The 24,758-nt window shown below is 42.1% G+C and overlaps 1 protein-coding gene across 1 annotated transcript in view; it reads left to right on the forward strand.

The window, feature by feature from the left end:
- Positions 1–3,407: 3,407 nt before the first annotated feature.
- The window catches only part of LOC128309514 (transcription factor mef2A), a 92,248-nt gene continuing 70,897 nt past the window's right edge, over positions 3,408–24,758 (forward strand). The window contains exon 1 of the mRNA XM_053045921.1: positions 3,408–3,466. The gene's annotated coding sequence lies outside the window, so the exon portion shown is untranslated. The remainder of the gene's footprint in view (positions 3,467–24,758) is intronic.

Below are 24,758 nucleotides of genomic sequence, written 5' to 3' on the forward strand. Positions count from 1 at the left end.
CGATGGTGTTTGTTTTACTAGCGCTTTGGTGCTCGTGTTAGGTTTTACTATTCTGGCACATTTTTATTTCTCGAGGAAGGCGACAGGACCATTCAAGTCGAGCAGCAAAAGGCGCATCAACGCTACGAACGCTAGGGGCGCGGACGGTTCAGTTCCAAACGGAGCCGTTTTGGGTGATTATTTAATAATTGGCCTCTGGGGGGATAAAAAGATTTACATTTTGCACAACATCAAACTACGTTGAACTCAAGAAATGCACTCGAAAGACGAAAAAATCTGCACGCCTGTACACTTAAAAGTAGTTAAATGTGTGTGTTTTTTTGTTAAACTTTTCGATATTTTTAACAACTAAACCTGCACAAGAAAGAAGGAACCTTGTTTTATTAGGTGAAAATAAATAGCTAAAGAAGAATACAATTCGGAGCCAGAACATATTCGGAACATATCCTTTTAAATTGAAGTTAGGATACCGGGACCGATACGGCCTCCGAACCGGAAGAGTGAGAGATAGAGGGACAGAGAGAAGGAGATAAATTTTAAAGTTTCATTCTTTCTATGTTGTGCTTTCGGCGTACAGAGAGGGCTGTGATGTAGATTTTTGATCTCATTTTATTATTTTTTTGTTTGCAAGGTGGGAAGCGCACAAGGATCCTGCGTCGTGCAGGAACGGGCGTAAAATGGTCCGGTGACAAGCAAAATTTTTATCAAATCAGGTTTCTCGCGAAGTAAAAGAAGAAAAATAAAGGTTACATTTTAGAGAAACAAACCAACAGATACGCTAGCAAATAGCCATGCATCCTTTGGCAGGCAGGCCGTTTGATGAGCGGGTGCGAAATAGTCCTCGAAAAACTAACGTTGCGAGGCATTTTATATCTCTTATACATTTTTTTATATTTTTCTTTGTTTTATTTGTTTATTTGTAAGACTTTTAATTGTAGGTCGTGTCTAGAACATATCGAGCGATGCCGAATAGTGCATTTTTAAGTGTTAATCAAGTGCCCTTACACGTTAGGTTAACCCTACCGGAATGATCGCCTTGACCGCTGCTGGTAAACGATCGTATCTGTAACCCCGATGAGTCTTATGTGACTCCTGGTAGAAGAATATATAGCGAATAGAAGCGTACATATTAAATAGTTGTTGGAAACTGTATCTCTCTTGTACGATCGCCAATAAAATATGAGATAATGTAAAAAAAGAAAGCAAAAATAACACTTTTTAAAAGATATATTTTCCCCACATAAAATAGCATATTAAATAAACTGATTTAACAAGATTAAATTAATATGTTATAAGTAAATGAAAACGGTAACGGTATTACCTATTCGTCCACCACTGTACATCCCAAATTGTTTCGGATGAATGTTGCAGCTACCATCCGCTAGGTGGCGCTAACATATTCGTAACCTGCACTATGCTCACGAATAATCCAGAACAATACAATTTTTTCAGCAATGAGAAAAATATTGTTCATTGTAAAACTAAACAATAAAATGCTTTTAATTATTTTTAAATAAAGGGTCAGACTGCTTTCTAATTAGTTCAACTGTTTCCCTGTTATTATATATCTTTAAACACACCGATTGTATTGTGAAACTTTGAGCATTTAATTGGTACGGAAAAGATTTCAATCATGTTTTTCGAAGTTTACATTTTGATTCATGTTATTAACACAAATTAATGGAATTGTTATTAATAAATCAGCAAATTCCTCTTTGCTTGATGACTTTTAACAACTGTTTTTAATTTGGTATATAGAAATAACATTGTGTAAACAAACATTTTATAAACCAAATTTGGTATTTAGCATATTTTTTGTGGAAGAAAAACATTGCAGTTTAGCGCCAGAGGCATTACTGATCATTTTCTGTATCATATTTACGCTCCCAGCTTGTCACAATGGGTTAGGTCGACCACTGTGCACGTATACCGAGCAAGATTGCCGAAGTTGGAACGAAAAACCCCGCAATTCGAAGTCGACACGAAGCGCAGTGTGTCTGTGCAGGCGGTGTGTGAACGGAAAATCGTTGAAGGAACGAGGAAGGGCCGCTCTCGCCAAAAACGCTCTCTCGCGGCAGATTTGGCTCAGTCGTGTTCGGAAGCTCCGACGTGCATGTTCGAAAAGTGGACCGGCTTGTTCCGAGGCACCAAACGATACCGGCCGTGCTGTGACGTGTGTTTTTTGTTACTGCAGCATAAGCAAAAAAGCAAGGCGTTCAAAAGCGGCATTCTTTTGCTGCGTGTGTTTCATTGTGTAAGTGAGCTAATTCGCGTGCGGCAAGGGATTGGCTGTGTCGGAAAATGTGAATTGTGGCGAGAAGACGCAGCAAAGAAAAACATTCAACCGGTCAATTTCCTCTTTTTACGTCATTGTTTTGTCATGATATGTCATCAGCTGACTATGAGTGACACACGGCAGATTAACAGCTTCCGTGAAGCTTCACATTAATATCGAGCCTGAAACCACTACAAGCTCCTCTTTAAAGACCGATCTGCCCATTTAAAGTTCCTTTTGGTGGGACAAACACCGATTCATGAAATTCTAATGCCGGTTCTAGTTTGCCATGATTGTTCGCTGTCCTTGCTGGGGCTTTTTTGTTGTGGCAAAGCGTTTAAGCTCCATAACAACGCTTCTACCGTATATGAGCCACCAACGGAAGAAATAGTCCTGCCGGAACAAGTGTGCGTTGCGTTGATTAGAGCGTGTGTGCGGGTGTGTGCGTTTTGATTCGTCGGCCGGGTGCATCGCCTTCGATTGCAGCAAGTGTTGTGTTTTGGTTGCGTGCACGCCGCTTCCTTTACCTGCGATGGGCGCATTGGTGTATTTGTTCAGTCGGTTAATGCAACCGTGCACGGCACATCGTTGTTACCTGTTTTAAAGAGCAATATCACACCAAAAAGAAGGTGACTAGCTCGTCTGGGCTAGGCTCTTTTACCATTCCCACCATTGCTTTACTGCGTACGTGTGCGTTTGTGTGTGTTTACGTGCGTGTGGAGAAGAAGAAAGGAAAAAGTATTTCGAAAAAAAAGGAGGCGATGCCCTTTTCATACATGGTACAGGTGTGTGAGTGTGTGTACAAAGGTGTTTTGGGCTCTGTGATGGGCTAAAAAAAAGGTGATCGTAAAATCTCAAGTGTGATCGATCTGTCAAAATAGTGTTGCTGTAGAAAATTTATGTTTTATCGTTCGTTATTTTTCTGTCTATTTACCTTAAGAGTGTTTTCACCAACAGCAACAAATAATAAATTCATGCAAGGAAGAAAATATTCATGGTTGCAAAGTGTATTTAAGCCGTGTTGTTCTTGAAAGTGCAATTTAGCATGTGAATTATCGCTCCTCTCGGTGTTTGTTTGTGTATGCTACAGTGTTGTGCATTGTGTTTTATTACCCGTTTTAAGCGCGATATTAAAAAAGCCTCCTGTTAAAACAACTCATCAAGGTGCAGTAAATTTACGCAGAGCAAAAGGTTTGTTTCTTTTATTTTAACTTATATATTATCGCACAAGTTATGATCACCGTACGCATATAAAAATATACGAATATTCAAAGTATCCAATTTAAATAAATACAAAAGTAACTGTAATAGCCATTTATTCCTGCCTTTGGACGGGCCAAAATAGCTTATTGATGTTAAAATTACAATATCAAGTGTCGATATAGTTATGATACGGCTCATGAACGAGTTCTTTTGACAATGACTAATTCATTAATGAGTGAAAAATTATAAAAGACACGAAATTTTATATCTTTCTTCTCCGGATTGTAAGAAAATCGCAAATAACGCTTTTTGATATACTTATGGAACGCGCTGTGTATATTTTTTATAATTTTTTGTTCAACATGTTTTGATAATATAAGATCACTGTTGTATATTAAAAACAACTGTACTTTTTGAGGCATTTGTGGTCTCAAACTTGACAAATCATTTCGACCCGAAGTGGCGTTTTAGTAATCCTAAACTTTACAGCGTTAATCATAATGTTTGTTTCAAAATTTAATCTAAAAACAAACACCCTTATATGTGTTTGTCTTCTGTGAGCCGGGACCGCTTATTTGATCGGGTGAATAATTGCCATTTTATAGCATCTTTCGTCGTGATCGTGAGCAACGAATTTTCTCCAAATTTATGCTCCCCACCGTACATGCATTGGGTGGCATTTTTGTTGTTCTGTTTGTCTCATGTTCCGGGCGACTCAAACGACCAAGCGGCAGTAAATGCTGAGCCACGTAAAAAAAAAACGTTACTCTGTGACATACATAAAACAGGCACAAAGAGAAGTGGCAGGGGCGGGAGTTGTGGTGACTAGTTTGCAAGGAGGGATTTTTTTTTCGCCAATTTCGATGCAAAAACGATACAACATTTCGACAGCCGATGGAAGATTTTCGCGTCCAGCCAGTCTTGTCTGCGTCTGCCCCCCACTTGCGCTCCTATACGCTCGATCAAGTCGTTACCGTTGCTTCTTCGTGGTGTTTGGTTCTACGCGTTGCTTGACGTGCACATTATCGCGCACCGATATAAAATCTGTATTTTTTCTGCTATCTTTTGCGCTCTATACTGTACCCCCCAGTCTGCCCCTGTATGCGTGTACGCGACGCGACCAACGCGCGGCCGCTGTTGTTGGTGTGTTTGCTTAAACAGTTTATCCGCGAATAAAATAAAACTGCGCGAGATCGAAACACGCACACACAGAGCAGGCGTGGAGGCTTTTGGGGGGGGGCCTAATACACATCCACCGTTGTGGGTGTGTGTGCGCGAGCATTTTCTTCGATGGAGATCCCCGCGAAACGCGAGTCGAAAAGCCATCGATTCCACCGTCATCGGGGCGGTTGCCTCGCCATCGATGGGTGGCCAGGCTTGCATTTTTTTTCGGGTATCAAACAGTGGCCGTTTGCCGGCATTGCGCCCCCTTCCTCGCTCCACCCGAAAGGAGGTTCGCTCCCCGTTTTGAAGCGCTTGAGCAAAACACGCGGAAAGGGCACACGTGTATGTGTGTTGGTGGTGGTGAATGAAGATGGTGACGATCGAGGGGGAAAGCCCGCGTCGTCATGGAGAGCTTCTATTATTCTCGAACAACAGAAGCTGCTCTGCTGCGTTGTTTTGTACCGTATTCTGTTTTTAATTTACATTCACCACACAACAAAACACACCTACACACGTGCGGGTGGGATGTTAGATTGTTGTGTAGTTTTTGCTGTTGTTGATATTGTAATATATTTTCTACACTTTATTTTGGTCAGTGTCCGACGAGCGGTTGTTTGTTTCAGCTCGATTTCATTTCGCTGCTTCATCCACCCCCCCGCCCTCCACGCGCACACGCACACTTATAACCGTGCGCGCATACATCTACCGTCTGTCAGGGGTGGTTGGTTGCGTCGACCAGCCTCGACTGCATTCCACGGTCCCGGGGTAGGTTAGACAGAACACGAACGAATGAACCGTGAAAGCGCAGAATGGAAAGGGTGGCGGCAACCAACCGAAAGCCCACCACCGACACAACGGAGACGCAAAGTTGGCCCTTGTGGTAAAAGGGACTGCAAATGGAGAAACAGGTCGAAGGGATGCTTGAATCAACCGTTGGATCGGTTTCTCGCATGGGTCTTAAGGGGCCAGTACACTCAGGCCGTTTCGGAAAGAAAAAGGTGATATTCGGGATTTGTTTTAAAAGGAACCTTTAAGTGCCTAACAATGGAATATGTTGATTTTGCCAGTTTCCGGTTAAAAAAAAACTATGTTTTCATCCTATATTAGACTACATTTTCGATCGTTGTAACGGCGGGCATAGACGAAGTTGAAAAAAACAGGATTTTTCCCTCAATTTATTATAATCTTCTCTATCATCGTACGTAGAATATTTAGATGAATGTTGCAACATGAAAGTATTGTTTTGTTTTGAAGGGCAAAAAGGTATTTGGCACTGTAGAATACGCCAATTTTCCGACGATCTCAGTTCTTACGATCAATCTGATGATCAGTAATAATGTCTAGCAACTTTTAAGGCAAAATTTCGAGGTAATGATTTCTAATTGTTAATAGAGATTACACTTTCGGAAGAGAATACAAAAAATAGGTATATTTTTGTAGGAACTTATACTCTCAACTATTAATTTCTATCGAAAATTATGAGAAGAACTAAATCTTACGAAAAATAAATTGTAATGAAATTTTGATCTTTAACTGCAAAAAAAAAAAAAATGCTCCAAGCACCAACACCAACTGTGCTGTCCATCAGCTCGTACTGATCCGTACCACCGTGTCCTAGTGGCACGCCACAGAGACCCCAATCGAAAGAACTCGTCTGGGTCCGGTTACGGTTTGTGCAGACCGAAGAAGGGTTGTCGAAGAAGAACTGGAAGGAGATATTAAACTTGCATGCGTAGCAGCAGTACACACGAATGTGTGAGTGTTGCCTTGACTGGTCTTGACTACATGAAGCATAGCCCGTGTGTTTGGAAGCGGGGGGAGGACTATTGGCGTTTTATTTTTGTTTTGCACGCTGTCCGCCCGTGAGCAACGTATTTCATGTTTTACCATCATCCGTTACGATGCGTTACACAGTGTTGAATTTACCACATTTTTGACGTGTGAATTTTTGTTTGGTACTGTAGAACGGGCAATTTACAATAAAATGGCCATTTGGAGCATGTTTTTGATAAGCAATCACCTAGGGGTGACCGTCGTTATTTTCGGACGACGCCTTCCGAGGTTTACCTTTCCGCTTGGCTAGATGAAAGACGTTTTAGTCCCCACACACACACACACACACGCACTGGTTCGGATACACCTGTTTTGCTACATAAAAACGGAAAAAACACACCATCAGGCTGACGCCAAAAGAGCACCCCGACATCAAAGAGCAGAACGATTTGCTGTTTCCATCGAGCCCAACAAAACACAACTTCTGCTCACGAAAGGATCCCGACCGCGAGCTGCAATGAAGCGCAAAGCAAATTTGTTTATTGCGGTCGTTGCTACGCGCCACCGGGTTGAGTCAGAAGGAAAATAAAATACCAACTGCACGCCATGCCCCTATCGCCGTGAACCATTTCGCCACCGAGTCCCACGGTCATACCGAAAGGGCTGTCGATCAAGTCGAACGGAAAACAACAACATACCACTCCACACAAAGACGCACTCTATTGCTTTGGGGGGAGGGAGGTTTTTTTTTTCGATTCGTTGTACGTCTGCTAATCAAACCCACCGGATCGATTGGCGGTTAGAAAATTCAAAACATCCGGATCGAAATCGTAGCAGTGGCGACCGCTGCTTTCCCAGCTGCTTCTTGATGCCGATGCCACGGGATACGGTTTTGGAGCGCGGTTCGCTTTCACCATGGTGACGAAAATCAACATCAGATCCGGTGGAAGGCCGAAAGCACCATTGCCATTAGCATTAATCAGCGTACCATCGGCAAGTTTCGATGTCACCCTGCGGAGCTGACATGGCGCAACCGGGCCCGGCAGCCTTACAAAATGAAGGCGTAAAACATGTGGTGTGAGCAGAGAGAAACCCTGGAGGAAACAGAAACCTGCAATCAACGGTGAAAACGGTGAAAAAAAAACCCCTTTCTTCTGCCGCTTGTAAGAAATCTCAATGCATTAACATATTCGAAAGATTACAGACGATGATAGATAGGCTGAGTTTGCAACAGTGACAGTGATGTTGTGTAAAATAAAGGTATCATATCGTACGAAATATGGTGCCTTGCTGGAATTCTACACATAAAACTATATTACGAAACGCGTTGAAAGTTCCATACTTCCATAATGAGTCGTGCATATGCAGTATCGGGAAGAACAAGTGGAGCTGATGCAATAGCAACAGTTTGTACGATCCAAGTATGTTGGACTGCCACTTCCAATGGTGCCTCAATAAATTAACTATTTTCAGAATAGAGTCAGTCCAGCATAAGTTTACAAAGGTATTTAACAACTCGTTCAAACACTTCAACTTTCGACGATCACCATTAACGGTACGACTACGTTTTCTTCGTTAGCGTATCGATCAAATGTAACTTTTGTCTTGTAAATCCGAAGCAATGGCGGACTGGAATTTTAAACAAGTATATTAATTATTACTCATCGCCATGTCTGCCCGCTGCAAGAAGCGTAAGACATCTCCAAAATTGAAACTTCGTCTTCCAATTTATAGTTGATAGTGAAGATTTGTTTGTCAGTCGCCGGAAGAGTATCCCATTTTCGATGACTCGTTGCTCAGCTGGTGAAGACTTTAATTGTATAATTTTATTTATGACTTGATGGCTTTTATTTAGCGGAAAACAGAGGATTGTTCCACACATTCCACAAACATTCGATGAATATTCTCGGGTTGTGTTGTGGTCCTATCATCCCTGGTGTCCCTTCATTATGTTTTAAGCCGTATCGTGTGTGTGGGAAAGTGTTTCGCTAATGTAAGGCTTTGTTCATTTAGAAATGGGGCACTTTGCACAGCGGGTATCTTTTATACCATTAATCCAATTGAAAAACTTTGTATGAATGAATCGTAGGTTTCAATAAAATATATTTTTAAAAAAATGTATGCAAAAAATTACACTTCGCTTTTACGAAGAAATTCTAAAACCGCCCATCAACCGCCGCACAGCTGCTTCAGTCACTGTCCTGGCCATTAAATTCCGCCAATTTTTCATTTGTATTATATCCTTAGTTAATGCACCCTTCTTCTTTAGTTTTTGTTTCATTATTGCCCAATATCGCTCTATTGGACGGAATTGGGGGCAATTTGGTGGATTCAGCGTTTTTTGGTATAAATTTCACACCATTACCGTTGTCCCATTGTAGCACGTCCTTGCTATAATGGCAGCTTGCTAGATCAGGTCAAAACATTACTGACCCATGATGAGACCTAATAAATGGCAAAATACGTTTCTTAAGACACTCATTCTTGTACAAATTCGAATTCGTGTTCCTATTTGTCACAAACACGTTGGTCTTTTTGCCACATGAACAGATTCCTTGCCAAATCATAAATTTTGTAGCAAATTTATCGGCAATAACAAATTTGAATCTCTTGGGGACGTTGCCGTGAGCATAAGCCTTATAAAATTTATAACACCCGGGATTTGTTTAAAATCGGCTTTCACGTAGGTTTCATCGTCCATCAAAATGCAACCATGCGGTTTTGGTCAGCACCTGGTCGTACAGCTTCCGAGCTCGGTTTCTGGCCATTGTTTGTTGTTTCATGTTTCGATTGGGATGTTTACTTGCTCGAAAACATTTAAAACCTTCTCGGAGTCGGATTCGCCGAACAGTAGAGCGGTCGGCGTTAAGATTTTTGGCCAAGTCGTAGTCGGAGATGTTTGGGTTAGCCTTGATTTTCCGAACTCTGACTCTCAATCGCAGTTCACGATTCACGGTTCCACTCCGTCGCTTAGTTTGCACCTTACGAACAATCGTGTCTGTTTGTACTTTTTAATCACTCGCGCAACAGTCGACTTAGGCAAACTTAACTGTTTTGCCAGCTCCCGAGATGACACTGCTGGATTTTGCAGATAGTTGTGCACTATCAGTTTTCGCTTCTCCTCTTGCATGTCAAATATCTTGGAGCAGGGACACAAAAAATTGCGCGAAGTTTTCTACAAAACGCTGTCAAAAGTTTCCATTTTTGTCCACGGGGGGCGCCACTATAAATCAATCAAAGTGCCCCATTTCTAATACTGTCCAATACTGCAAAACGTTTTTGATTTCCCAGTTTGCTCTCTTAGTTTATTTCCAAATGAATTCAGTGTTATATCCTATTTGATAGCTATTTGAAAGAGTGAACATGCGAAAAGACATAAGCTCCCAAGCACTGGTCATGGTAACTCTAACGTCCTGTAAACCTAGCTATGTACTACGTTTTAATAAATAAGGTTTCAATCATCAAAGTCGATCGAAAAAATTAAGTTTCACTTATTTAGTCCAGTTTAAATTTAGTTATGGTTCACGAAGGAACACGTTGAACAGGTTACCTCACCGATCAATCATTCAAATATCGATTGAAAAGCACCCAAATGCAGTCTACTAAACTTAAAAATGAAACAAGTTCTTTAAAGTTTCACATTGGTTTGGTTTTTTGGTACTTGCTTTGTCCTATACAGTATAAGCTCTACGCTGCTAGGGGAAGTTGCAAAACTTTATAACTGATGTCATCAGTAATGTTTTCGACAAACTGGAATTTAACAAACAAGTTTTTATGTTTTTCGAGTCCAATAAAAACAAAACCGGAGCACTTGTAAACCCCTCGTATCGTGCTTAGAGGAGCATCATCGTAACTGACGTTGTAAAAGGCAGCACCATTAATTAAGCAATTATGTTACTTATTCCATGAACGTATAATTCAATTACAACGCTACAGAACGCTTCCAAAGCGTAGGGATAAAAAGAAACACATTCAAACACCCATTGACTACAAATCCTTTTTCCGCCCATCGCGCAATCCACCGGGCGTGCAATCTATCTCATTGGATTAGTCACGGGAGGAAAATAATCCGTCTATTAACGGCCTTGTTTCAATGATGCGTCACCTTCACATCCTGCCCATCCCCCCATCGCCCATGGGTGGTTTAAAAGTTGAATCATAAAATTTTACGCACCTTTCAATCAGGCTCACTGCTCACTTCGGGTGCGGGCGAAGTAAGTAAAACATAAGTCCATTAGTGTCACCCGTGCGGGCTACCCCAAAATTCTGGTCACGTTTGCACCGTCGTGCACCTTTCTTTTCTTCGTTGTGCGTTGGTGCCGTTGACTCCGGTGTGTGTGTATTTTTTCGTTGTTGTTTCATTCATTGTTGAAAGACGAATTTGGTAGTTTGGAAAAAAAATGTTTCGAGGCACTCTCTCCGTTCGGGTGTGGTCTCTAGTCTCAGCATTGTGAGCCACCCTCCTCTGGGGACTCATTTTCCTTTAATGTCCGTGGCGGTGGTAAGCTTACGAATTTCGTTTTATAAATGGCCACTCTAGCCACCCTAGGAAGGTATGGTCACATACTTAAGCTCCCAAACCTTTCTGTTGCACGGGCAGCTTCGGACCGACGCGACCAGTTTATGTCCCGCGGGAAATAACTTAAATGTTACCGAACCACACCAAACCTGGACCAGGACGCAACTGTATGGAAGCACGCGCGCGCGCCTGTGTATGTGCATGTTAAGAGTTATGTTGCTTCAACACACGCCACGTGCGGACACTTTTCATCAGAGCCTCAACCAAATGTACCCAAAGGCACGGTGCATGGTCGACAATCGGGGGCCGTTCGCTTCCTGAATGGCTCGATTCTGTGCAACATGACGCCATTGCCCGGTGGTGCTAACGTGTTAATGTTGTTTGGAGACTTGCCTCGCAAAGGATATAGTTTTTGTGCCAACCGGTTCACTTTCTACGGCTTCGTGCCATCAACTGAATTACCCTGTGGGCAGTAGTTTGCCAGATTGTTAGCATAGTTGTTAGAATGCTTTCAGTGGTCAAATTTGTTGCCGGCTAAGTGTGTTCTTTAGAAATTGGGGGAAGGTTTCAACCACATCCAGAAACAAATCGGAATGGATTAAGTTTGAAAAAAAAACTATATTTACTCGCTTTCACTGAAATCGATAAAGTTAATACTATTTAACTTAAAACAAATTAAAATAATCAAACTTGTGTGGTTTGTTTCTAATAGTTTTTTTTGGTACTTAAAGAATTGTTCAGAATTAAATAACAAATTGCGTGTTTCTACCAAAACACAAAACCAAAGCTTTAAACTTACCCCACAAAGCTGCTTTGCAGATGATTCATTTCATTTCCTGTATGGTTTTTGCCATTTTGCCGGAACATGGCTATGCCCGATGTACAAAACATAAATTTGCACTCATCAGTGCTAGATGAGTTCTGCTTTGTTCAGTGTGTGTTTGTGTGTGGAAAACCGGTGACCGTGACCGGAATGAATGAAAATTAAAATGCACACAAAATGAAAATGAATGACAAGAGTATGGCAGACGAAAAAAAAAAACACAAAACAAAACAAGTACTGCATGCGAATATGTACAATAATACGAAAGCAGCAACGAATGACGATCGCAAACGATCGATTCGTACGAAATTATGCTTTCGACCTTGTCCTTGGAGGGTATCTAATATTTGTGTTGCAGCCATGTTCAAGCAAACCCGCCTGAAGGCAGGTGACCCCCAGTTCACTTTTCGTTTTGTGGACAGTTATGATGACGATTGCCGTGCGGCTATGAAGTGCCGTGTCGCCACGTGGTTTGATATGATACAACCCCCCCCCCCCCCACCCCCTCCCACCGGAACGAAGAATTCGTAAAGAAGGTCAAACTTATTTTACGAGAGCACTGTCGCTGCCGACAAAAGGGAAAAACAAACGAAAAAAAAATGGTTTCGCTCCCAACCGGTGTATGTGTTTGATGGCAGTGGGTGGAAATAATAGATTACTGTGGTCCGGACTGTGGATGAGCATAGATTGACAGGACACGATTGAATGTCCGGTCCGGTCGGCGCTGTCGCTGGGATGAATATTAATTTCCCATGCATCATCGTAGCCGCTGGTAAACTTTTTTCGTCTATCGAGCCGGGAAGCTTCGGAGTGCTGAAATGTCTGCTGCTCGCTGCAGAAGTGGAGCATTATTTGCTTCGTCTAAACCGAAGTAAGTTTCTATTTTTGTACGAGTGTGCATACCGACGGTGTTCCATATCGTTTTTTTTTCTCATTGGAATTTTGCGTATGTGGAAATTCCTTTTACGAATTGTTGAACTTTTGCTTTTTTGCTTTTGGGGGAACATAAAATTGTTCACACATAACTTTTGCAAACACCTAGGCAACGGTAATATATATATAAATATATTTTATCTTCATTTGCTTCATTTTCCCACGACATCTGAAAAGTGCTAAAATATTTACTTCTCATTGCCTCATATTTAGATCGCCACGTTTAGCAAACAGTATTGGCGGGTGGGTGGAAATGGATTGATTTAAAACATTCTGTTTTTTATCGGCGTCCTGGGTGATTTTTCTCTTACTTTCGTTCTTTTATTTTTTCTTTTTTCTCGTCGTCTTCCGTTTCTTCGTGCTCTGTGCGCCTTGCGGAAACTTTGGACGCGATATTTTATGCGTCACTGGGTGTTACAGTGGAAATAAAGGAGACGCCTGTAAAGAAAAGGGGCAAAATGGATGGTGTTGGTGAGATGCGTCTTCCGTTTGAATATGGTTTTTGCTTGAAGCTAGCCGCTCAGTAGCTGTGCGAGAAGTGGTATCGAAGACGTTCGCTTCCGGAAGACGACGGGAAGGACAAGCGTAGCCCCATGCCATGGAAGACAAACAAAAAAAAAACGTCGCGTAACCCAAGTTCAGTGATTGATTCGGTGAGACGATGGTGTAAGTGATACGGGCAGGCATTATCTTTCCGTCGACCATAAGCCAACGGACCCGGCGAACGGGAGACGGCGATCGACAGAGACGAGCGAAAATAACTGTCACCGAAAGATGGATGGATTTCGCTTCCGATTCCGCGTGGTGGGGTTTGCTGCTTCCTTGCAGCACGGGTAGACGAACCGGGAACCATTTGATGTTGGCATCGGTTGTGCAGTGTTGTGACGTTGCGCTGCCAAACATTGACGATGGATATTTTAATGATACACACTGGCCTATGATGGGGGCTGGAGCGCTGATATTGATACACTGTACCGCATTGCAACCCGGACCTAATCGATCAATTAATGTTGTCATTCGATGTGTCGTAATGGGTTTAGTATTTCAATTAATTAATGTGCGCGGAGTAGCTCGCTGTAGAATTTTCGTCCGATCGGGGGAGTGAATTATAAAGAGTGACTGAATCTAATGGCGATGAAGATGTGTTCAAAATTACCCATTGCTGGTGATAAGAAAATTATGATAATAGAAAAAAAGCATAATGTGATGAGAACATTGTAAAACAAAAAAGATAGATTTCGAATAATGGTAATACAAACAGTCAAAAGGTACAATCTAGTCCAATTAAGAAAAGGATTTGTTGAGGTATTGAGGAAATATTTTGAGGTATTTAAAAGAAACAATTTATTGAGGAACTGAAGCACTGAGGATTTTCACAAAAAAAGGTAATAAAAGAACTCCCAATTTTATATGCGAATTCCCCAAAATTTTCCCTTTAAAATTGGACATCATATCTCTAAAAACTCTAAAAACTTTAACTCTAAAAACATAACCGTCATCGTTGTTTTATTAGTTAAAATTCTTCAATTTCGGCTAAAATGATCGCAATTCCAAGAAAAGTGAAATTTATTGGAGTGTATCGATTTAGTTCTAGCAAGTTTCTTTTTTAAAACCCCCAAAAATCACATGTACATCAGTTCGCCAAGGTGTACTCGTGCTGTTTATCAATGAAAACAGCTCGTCTTAATAACTTTAGCCATCCGTATACGGTAGTGGGACAACAAGACGGTATACGACGATCGATTATCAGGGAGGTAATTAAGCTAAATATTTCAACAACAGCACAAAATCCCACCCAATTTAATCAGTTGCCTAAATTATCCGACTTAATTAAATGCCATTTTAGACGGAAGCTTAATTTTATTCATTCCACGAGAGAAAAAAAAAGCTCGCAGCTCACAAAATAATCAATTTTATTGGACAGTGTTTTTTTTTGCCTTTTCCCCCTCCGCCCGATGGCCTGCCTTTTCCTTCCTGCCGCCCAGTCACGTTCGGGACGTCGTCTTTGCAGTTTAATGAATTGTTCGACGACAAAAACGAGGAAAGTATATTCTAATACCCGCAAACGCCGGTGCCAAACTTCACGCACAAGCTGACGCAGCAGCCCGATGAAAAGTTTAGTTAGTCCTGTTGTCTTCCACGCACAAACTGTCACTCAAATGTAAATTCCGTGTGCTTTTCACTCCAAGGCATTGGTTCATGGGCGAAACGGAACGGTTTCTTACGGTCAGCTTACCCGCACGTTCATCATTGTGCTTTCGGCGTAGGGTTGGTTGTTTGGTGTGTTGAAGTTAGCTGTGGCAAAACAAAAAAAGAAGCAACAACAGCGTGCCTACGGGGTTTTACGACAACTTTTGTCCTTTCTTGGCCGAAACCAATAAAACAAATCCGATTAGCAATTTAGTGTATAATTGGGACGAGCCTTATTGAAGTGTCGTCGCTCGCACATAATCTGATGCTGTTTTGTTATGAGGACTGTATGTAAAGCTTCCCAAAAAAAAAGGCGTCATTGTGTAGGAATAGGAAAAGTACGAAAGATGAAGATGAAGTTGAAAAAATGAGGGAAAACACAGCATAAGTAAGTGACGTCTCGTACCGCCATGTACCAGTTGGAATCCGGTTGGAGTTTTCTGCTTACGTTGCTATTGGTCGCACAGAAGTTGTGTCGTCTAATTGGAGCACAACTGATCCATCATCAGGCCCATCCATTGCCCTAGGCTCGCCTCCGATGTCTGGCGCAGCGGTGTTTGGTGTTTATTTTTATGCTTTGATCCACACTTAGTCTACCCACAGGCGGTAGGCAGTTTGATGGTTTAACTCTTTACCGCGTCCGGCCGTTGACTTTCGCTCCAAAGTCTGCGACCAGTGAGAAACTCTTTCGTCCGCATACCGTAAGACTAACCACCCTGCGGGCTTTAAAGCGCGGGAGAAATTTACAATTCTGTTGCACGGCGGTGAGCGAAATTCCTTTTTCGACCTTCAGACTAGACCGCAAAGACGGATGACAAATAGAGACCGGTCACGTGCCTGCGAGTTTGGTCGCTAAAGTTTCACTGTTATGGTATAGACCGCAGCGCCGGCGTCCTCCCCCAGATGTTCGGGGTGCTTATTGAGTTTGGGAGAAAGCCTATTTGTCACCGAATTTGTTTCCTATCCGTGGTAAACGCTTTTCCGGCGGCTGATATTTCACGCCCGATTGGGGTTGTGCTTGCTCGGGTGGACTGATCGGTTTAGTTGCTCGTTTTTGCTTCGCTGGGAACGAAAAGGACCGGCCAATCCCCATCCGGCGGGCAAATATTTGTATAAATCGTCGCACTCGCACTAATAGAGTGGTAATGAATATTAAAGAGATACTTAAAAATCGAAGACACTCGTGGGGGATCGCCGTCTTCGTTCTGCGTATATATTACCGCGCAAATCGAATCCATTATCCTTCGGCTTTCTACCAGCACGTGTGCGTAAGTGTGCGTTCGTGACCTCATAGAATGTCATTTTTGTTTCTCTTTAAGCGGCTAGAATTGTTTGGAAGTTGGTTCGCGGTCCGTGTGATGGAGTGGAAAAGGATTCGATCGATGGGAAACATGGGAAACACAGGAAACAAACAATTTCCATTGTGAACAAATGCTCAACAGGACTTCGGCCGCTAATCAGTGCTTGTGCAAGCAAACAGCGATGAAGTAAATCACGCAAAAAGGAAGGGATTCGACAATGGAAGGATAAATCAATTCCACCAGCAGTCCTGCCGGAAAGGTAAACAGGTTACCCGATGGATCAAGGCGAGTAAAAATGAACGCCACGTTCAGAGCCTATACGATCCGATTTTTCTCGGAGAATCTGTTTTTGCGGTGTTTTCCTTCATCCACCGGCCAAAAGCTGGCAAGTGGCAACACTTTTTGCAAAAAAAAAAAACCGTATCAGGAAGTGCCGGAAGTACGGCTAGGTCGAAATAAAAAAGAAATCGAGATCCCCCCTTAACCCTTTCACGTCCGTATCTGATTTGCTCGCAATAAACATCCACCCGGAAGTTTGCTCCCAATTGTCACTAGCGTTTGTTTGCCGTTTCCGCTTCGCAACGCACACAAAACGCCGAAGTCACCCGCTTAACGGCAGTCAATTGCCGTACGTATCACAGCCGCGGTTGAAATTCGAACGGCAGCTCTATATTCACTCGACAGAAGCCTTGATATCGATCGGCTGGTGTGACATTATTCGCACACTTTTCCCTGCCTTGGGGTGTGCGCTATCAGTTGCTGGATTGGGGGGCGGTTTTTTGTTGTGCTTTATTTTGTCGAAAAGAATGAAAGAAAAAAAAAACGATCACATCCTTACCGGTCCTTGTTTTGTGCTGCCGGAATTCTTGGGGAACGTGTTGCTGCTGGTGCGAAAAATATTGACAAACCAAAGTGGGGATGACTTCAATGACGAATACTTGCCGCAGAAGGTAGCAGCAGTACGGGTTGGGGAAGGAAAAGTTATTGAACGAAAAATAGAATCAGTACATCAGCTCAATGATTTTAAGGGAGGAGTGGGCGGAAAAAAGCGATCCTTTCAGGTCCTTTCAGTGCGGTCCTACAGGCGCGACTGGTGCGAATGGGAAAAGTCATGAAAAACACCCATCGCTTTGAGGTGAGGCATGTGAGTCCTTTTTCCCTTACTTTGAATCTATTCAAGAATATGCATATTTTAAAAAGGGTGGCATGTTCAGAACGGATCTCTGAAGTGTGAAGTGTGAATGAAACACTCGCTGCTCACCTCGTACACTGTCTTCCGTGGGTATCTATCGCACACGTGGTGAAACACGAGTGGTGCGATTTGGCATTCTAATAGAATATTTATTCTCCCCTCTCGTGACATTGTTTTTTCACACTGTGCGAATGATACTTTACGAGTCTCGCGTGTGACGTTTTCCACCAAACAGACGGAGGAACGAATCGTTTTCCACACCCCCGGTGTATCATTTTCACAATCGAGAGCGGGTGCAATCGAGTGCGCTGATGGGCTCGTGTTACATCGATTTTACACAACCCGTACAAGGACGCAACATATGTCGGGACTATGGTTCGTTGATGATCGCTAACGGGCGGTAGTTTGATGCCCATCTTATGCTGCTTTCTTTATTTGACAGCCCAATACGAAATGTGGCGATGTGCGATTAAGTGATTAAAATTAGCGATACTACACTCGGGAGGGTCATCAGCCCGGTGTTTGCATTGTTTTAAGTGATGTGTGCAGGGTGTTGGGAATAAAGGATAATTAAGATTGTCTGATGCTTGCACCATCGCTGTAGTGTCTCTTGAAATGAAGAATTATTTAACCCTCGAATGATGGTGAAGTTTCCTTTGTAAAGTGGCATTGTAAAGCTTAATACATGCACGCCCCATTCCCACTGGGAACTTCATCGTTGATGGTGTGTGAAAAAGCTTCATTCACACTGATGCTTATTCCCTTCGCTGTCAAAGGAGAACCCGCTTGCCATCGATTACCCCAGCACCGTTCCCGGTGACATTGCTCGAAGGAAAAGTGCGCAAGTATCAATTGATTGCTGCCATTCTTCGGTTCGGATCGACATCGAATCGTGTAACACCTGCGACCTGCGAAACGACTGCAGAACTCTACGATTGAAGCAAAAGAGTCCAATGCTTCCGCTACGTCCTCGATGACGGCAACGACTTTAGCACCATATGCTATGCAAAGCCGTGCAACTACGAAACTCTTTCGCAAGGAAAAGAATGTGAGAAGACAGGGCTTGAAAGGGAAGGGAAGTTAAGGTAAATCCTTTTACCGAATCACTCACTCACCTCCCGTGCACACCTCCCGGTTCCACGTGCGATTGGTCGGGCACTTGTGTTTTGCCTCCCGTTTCCCATTATGTTGATTTCATTTCGTGTTGAGATTGGCTTTCTAGTGTTGGCGGCCCAGGAAGGCGCAGCGGATAAAGTTCCGTGGATAAAGTCCTGAGGAAAACAACAGCTTTTACACCATTGTTTTAGCATTTAGTACCCACACCCCCCCCGAGATTGGGAAGGTTGCTGGCAGTACGGTGAGATTGGGTGGTGGGGAAAATTGTAATTGCAAATCAACTCTAATGCCATTCAGACGCTAGTCTTCGTTCGCTTCCATTGGCGATGATGCAGCTGCTGTGTTTTGGGGTGACGAGACAAATAGAGCTTTGCCCGGCCCAACGCAATCTGCGATTCGGACCTTACGACCTTACGATAGTGTAGAGGTCATTTTAGGGTTAGGGTGAATTTCCGGAAGATATCGTTTATCGTGAACGATTCATGATGATGATGGTGTTGGGGTGATGAAGAACAGAGATGTAGCTTAGCTGCGTCATGATGTCCAGTCCACCGGAACGTGGACATGATGACGAAAATCCTTTTGATGTCCGTGAGACGTCCACTTGATCAAAGGACAAGTGCTCTTTTGGACGACTAAACATCTCATCGGGCAGATGTGGAAATATCATCCAGAGAAGCATAGTTTCCGCAATGGCAATCGTAACAAATTAGTTGCATCAGTTCGGGAGTGCATGTAAGATGAATTAAGAAATTGGTTTTCATTCGTAACCGTCCGTTTCTTTACCAAGAGTTTCGAGAAACTTTCTCAAGATTCTAAATAAAACCCGACACGAGAATTTAATTTACCAGACAGGCATAGTTAGTTTCCTGTTTTTTAAGTTCCACAGTCGCTTAATGGTCTTTGTCAATCGTAGGAGTTCTTTAATTCACTTCTGATGATATTTGACATCTATTGGTAACAGTGTTTGCTGCTTTTCTATTGCACGCATCCAAGAGATTCCATTCCACCTGAATTTGTGTTTATCATGCCTTCCCTGTTGCCGTTGCCCGCACAGAAAGTACAATATGAGCTGGGTTGTCGGGTGTCATTTATATGACTTGATCAACCTACAGTGTTTTAGCGAATCGAATTCGTTGCACATTAGAGCGTTCATCCTATAACTCATAGTGATTCATAAATAACGCAGATAATACAATGTCCTTATAAAACATATGTTCACGAATATCCTTCTTAGGATTATCGTATCGTCCTTGAAAAAGAGAGTTTTGGCAGCTTTGGTTAGAATGATGGGGAATAATCTCTGAAGGGGAATATAAATGTTTCATACAACCTTAGCTTCGATCGTCACGATATCGTTCTCCAGCAAGATAATAACAACAAAAAAAAACAAAAACAAACAAAATCCTCAGAAGATTTCGGCCAGGCTTTCCTTTTTACTGCCAATGCCGGTAGTATTTATTTATTTATTTGGTGATAATGGCGATAAAATTATTCATTTTCAAATAATATATCAAGTAAGTAACATTAAGAAATGATTTAACATGAAACCGTACAGCAAAATAGCTTCACCTTCAATTCAACAATAAATCATATTATTTCGGTTGTATACATTATGATTCACCACAATACTCAACAACGTTTGCTGCGGTTGGGCGATTTAATTGCGAAATGCTTTATTTTTCCTTTATTGCTTCGAGCAATGACCGTGTGTCGCAGTTCCGTGACGCCGGCAATTTTCCACACCGCAATGCAGTTTTACCGTTGAGTTGGTCGCTGACATGACTACATTCTTCTGCCGCAGCTATCTTTCACGCTTAACCACAGGGCCCCTGCATGACGGACCGCCCTAAGCAGTTCGCGGTCAGCACTCTTTACGGTTCATTGCGTGCCAGTAGTAGCGAAATAGTGGTGACTATCCAATTCAATTTCACCCGACGTCTCCGTTTCCCAGCTCGCATGCGGTACGCTCGATCGAGTGGATGATTTTCGTACTATTCATTTCTGTTTCTTTCCCATTCGGGTGCGCTTTACCATTTGACGGTTTTACTCCTGCCAAAAAAAAAATACTCCCCAGTGCGACAAGCGCGCGTGAAATGTTACATGAGGAATGTTTCGATTATGAACAATTTTGCGAGGGAATTCATTTAATGAAATGTAGCATTTGGAGTTAATCGTCTTATCGAGCAAGGGCTGCGTTGCTCTAATGGTTTGAGAGAAAGCAAATGGTTTTTGAAAATGCGCTTGATAACCTCGTCTAAGCGTTATTTCGGTAGTATGATGCGTCTATCATCATGCTATACAGTTAATAGCCTTTAAAGTGAGAAATAAAATAATAATGGCTGTTTCATTATTTTTGCGTAATATCCAAATCGCAAGTAGTTTGAATGTTTAAACGTTACCTTATTTTTAGCTCTTTTGTTATAAAATAACATTATTAATTCTTTCAAATGGTCATTACAGTATGTTGTTGCATATTGTTTTAATGCAACTACTCTAATGTTATGCAGTTTAAATAACCTCCACTACTTCCAAACTGAACAATCCTCTTATGTGTCAATCCTCGCTGTACCGCATGAGATATGTACTCTCCCACGTTGAATAGTATTGTTAGAAATGGAATGATGTTGTGTTGTATGCAAAATAAGCTCACTATAGAAACTAACAGCAACAAAAACACTCTGCCGGCATCAAACTAGGTCAATGCCAGACCCAAATATTATTGTGCACCGTTCCATTTGAGTGATTATTTAAGTCTACACCATTGCGCGAGGCTTGAGCAAGCGAAGTATTGCATTCACTGTCCCGTTCTGCTACTACATAGCCAAATCCAGCAGTTATGTACGTCAACAGCCAAACATAGCTCGCCGGCGCATAACGGTGACGAAGGCACAATCAATGGTTCATTCGGATTGGTCCTTAATGCACGATAATTGAATTTATGTTGATTCGAACGGCATAAAGCAGAGTCGAAAGGTAAATTGTGTTGAATAACTACAACGAATTATTTGTGTTGACATTTACACATTGAAGCATCATGCGTTAGTTGTTTGGTGTGAGAAGTGTTAGGTGCTTATTTTATGTGAATTAATTGAAAACAAATTTTCTTAACCTTCTTGTGCACCTTGCGTCATTCTTATCGGTTATGCAACTATAAGGTGTTATCAAACTTATTTCCATATTTTCTATTTCTCTTGCATTAGCCCATAGGGATAAAACGTCTTACGAAGCAGAAATGCCTTCGCTACCAAAGCTAAGCGTCGTTGTAGTTGCCGAGCAAAAGGTTCATGCAAATTTTCGATAATGTAAGTCTTCACTTTCACACCGACGGGCATTGTTAGTGCTGATCGATACGAAAGGATCGATTGTTGGCTATAATTAAAATGTGGCTCCGTCCATGGTTCGTCCTGCTGGGGAAGGTTAGCAGCGTTGCGATGAATAATGTAATGCTGCTACTCTGCGCCAAGTTATTCACAAAGGAAGGGTTTTCCGAAAACTTTCCTTTGATTGGTTTAAGAATGCACCACCATGTGCGTGTGGTATGTGGTAGTTTCTAGACAAAAGCGTTGTTTGTGTTTCATTTCGAAAGTAACCGAAATGAAATTGGTGTTTCAGGAATGTTCAAACATTGGTGAATATTTCATCGTCATTTTTGACTGCATCGTATTGTTTACTTAATATTATCTAAAATATTATCTAGTTTCGCATAACTATTGTTGGAAATGAGTTTCAAGCGTTTGTTATCGTTAATTTCTTTATTGTAAAAAAAATATTAAGTATCTTTTATGTAAACATTTGAAGCAAATATACTATTTTACGACATGAATTATGCTGATCATTGGTCGACTTGAATTATGTTGGCCAAATCTCGTCTTTCGTAACTTAATATTTCGATTTGGTGCCAATTAAGCTTACTCACTCTTCTTGGCATACTGCACTTGACAACTCTAGGAGCTATATATGTAAACAGGACGCAACATGTTAGGCATATGAACCATGGTAGAATTAAGTTGCATGAACGCATGAATTGTAAAATGAACTTAAGGGACAATTGAATAAACAGTAGCAAAGGGAAAGCCAAACGAGTAACATCACTTCATACATTATCACAAATTAGAACCACTTTCGCCGCTAGTGCAAAATTATACAGCTTTTTTGGATGGAAATTTTCCTTAATTTCGACAAAAAAAAAACAACACCAATGTGCCACATTATTTTCAACCGACCAACAGATCAAACAGATAAACCAATGAGATCTGTCATTTCTATCCATAATGTTCCGGAGGCGTCTTCTTTTGTGAAAACACTGAGAACTAGTAGACGCAATATGTCATTTCTTTTTAAATTCTGTAGTTAAATTGTTCATAGGAATCCAAGTCTTGTGCATACAAGAACAAAAAGGTTCTTATGTTCAATGCATCAGAAACTAAAATGAAACATAAGCTTCGAAACGCTCGATACACAGCGGAACTAGGTGGACGGAGTAGAAACAAACTCCTACAGTGGGTTTGAATAAAGTCTTTACTACTAGGAATATTTTCTTTCCAATTAGTGAAGATTGGACAGAAATCTGTCATCTTGTCCCATCGGAGTACGTGGAACATGGAATGGATTTCTACCCTATTCCCTTTTGCGGTCCATTATGTGTTTCTGATACGCTACAAAAAGGAATGATAAAAACAACATTTTAGTCATCGTCACTATTTTATCAACTTTGTGAAACCCTTCAGCTTTTTTGTTTCTATATTCAGCCCATTAGATTATTAATAAAATGTGCTGCTTTCTAACACACTCTAATTATACACACATCATGCGGCCTAATTGGGCAAAATTCCATATCCCTTTGCCGAGCGCAAACTTTTGCAAAAACTGGTGCGCCCTTCTAGGTAGCACCGTTAACATGTGTGGCGTGACGATGGCATTAGCACATGCTCATTGCGGTAAGGAATCCTTTTGCCGATAAAACCGCTAACTAGCCAAAAACCAAAACGCCTTTATCCTCGGGAAAACCATTTGCCCCCCATTTGAACCTGTGGGAGATGGAATGAAAATGGGCCGATAATCTCCATGTTGGTGCGGTACGAGGATGGTATGATTTTCTCCACACGGCAAGGTTTGGTGAAGCAACCGCCCCTTCTGGTTGCGGTGAGAGCGTGTGTTCCTTAACGTGGCTGACGTTTCAAGCGACTTCTTACGCTGAGAATTTGCGTATGAGGGTAAAGGAAACGCCAAACACTGTGAGGGGGGCGCTCAGTAGGGCACCTTTTGGGCCTGGGGATGAATGTGAGCAAGAAACGGACCAAAACTAACTGCCAACAAAGCCAATCCGTCCACGGCACGGTTGTGTTGGGTGCGTAATACGCTACGAGCACATCATTCTCACGAAAGAATTTACGCTGCGTCAGCAGCACCATCGGTCGCACCGTTTTTCTTGGCGGTCTTTAAGATACAGGTGAGCTTCTTCACCGCCTTGTGGGCGATTTAATCTTCGTGGAAGGATTGAATTGTGGATTTACATCATCACAATCAACCCCATGCGGTGGGAGAAAATTGAATCCCTTTTCTTATTGTGCACACCGATCATCGAGCATATTCATCTGCTCGTAATGCTTACGCTCCAGCAAGTCAACATCCTACTCGGGTTTCTTCGTAAACTTTCCACGCGACCTTAGACGTCATACCAAAACATCGATTAGCATCATTACTAGATGCGCACGGTTACATTCTTCTGCAGTCTACAGAACATTTCCTTTCATTTGTCGTATCGGTTTGGGGGTTGAAAAAAAGCAGCAGCAAAAAAAAGACGTTATCGAAAAACGCTCTTTTGATATACAACTTGCAAAGATATGTTCCATTTCAATTCAGCCGGGTGCGGAAAATTCCTCCCGCATTCCTGCGAACAAACACACCGGTGGGATGCTTCGTAATCGCAAGCGAATAGAAAGACCGCTGTTCATTTTCCTTTTACCAGCAGCGAAATTAACCGGCTTGCCGAACGCCTTGGGGATGGATTTATTTCCATTCGAATTAAGATTATGTTTTTCTGCTGCAGACGACGCTTTAGATTGCGAACGGTGGCAGTACTCCACGGCACGGCGTGTGGTTGATAAATTCACGGTAGCATAAATGAATATTCAATTGCTTGCGAAATGAAGCAAACGAAAATCGGCCACAATTGGAACGAAATGTGCGTCCGTTGTGTTTGTTTTGCCGGGTTTTGAATATGCTTATGATATCTGTAAGTCTAGCTGGATGCTAATATTGTATAC

Source organism: Anopheles moucheti, chromosome 2 (assembly GCF_943734755.1).
Source record: "Anopheles moucheti chromosome 2, idAnoMoucSN_F20_07, whole genome shotgun sequence".
Taxonomy (NCBI): domain Eukaryota; kingdom Metazoa; phylum Arthropoda; class Insecta; order Diptera; family Culicidae; genus Anopheles; species Anopheles moucheti.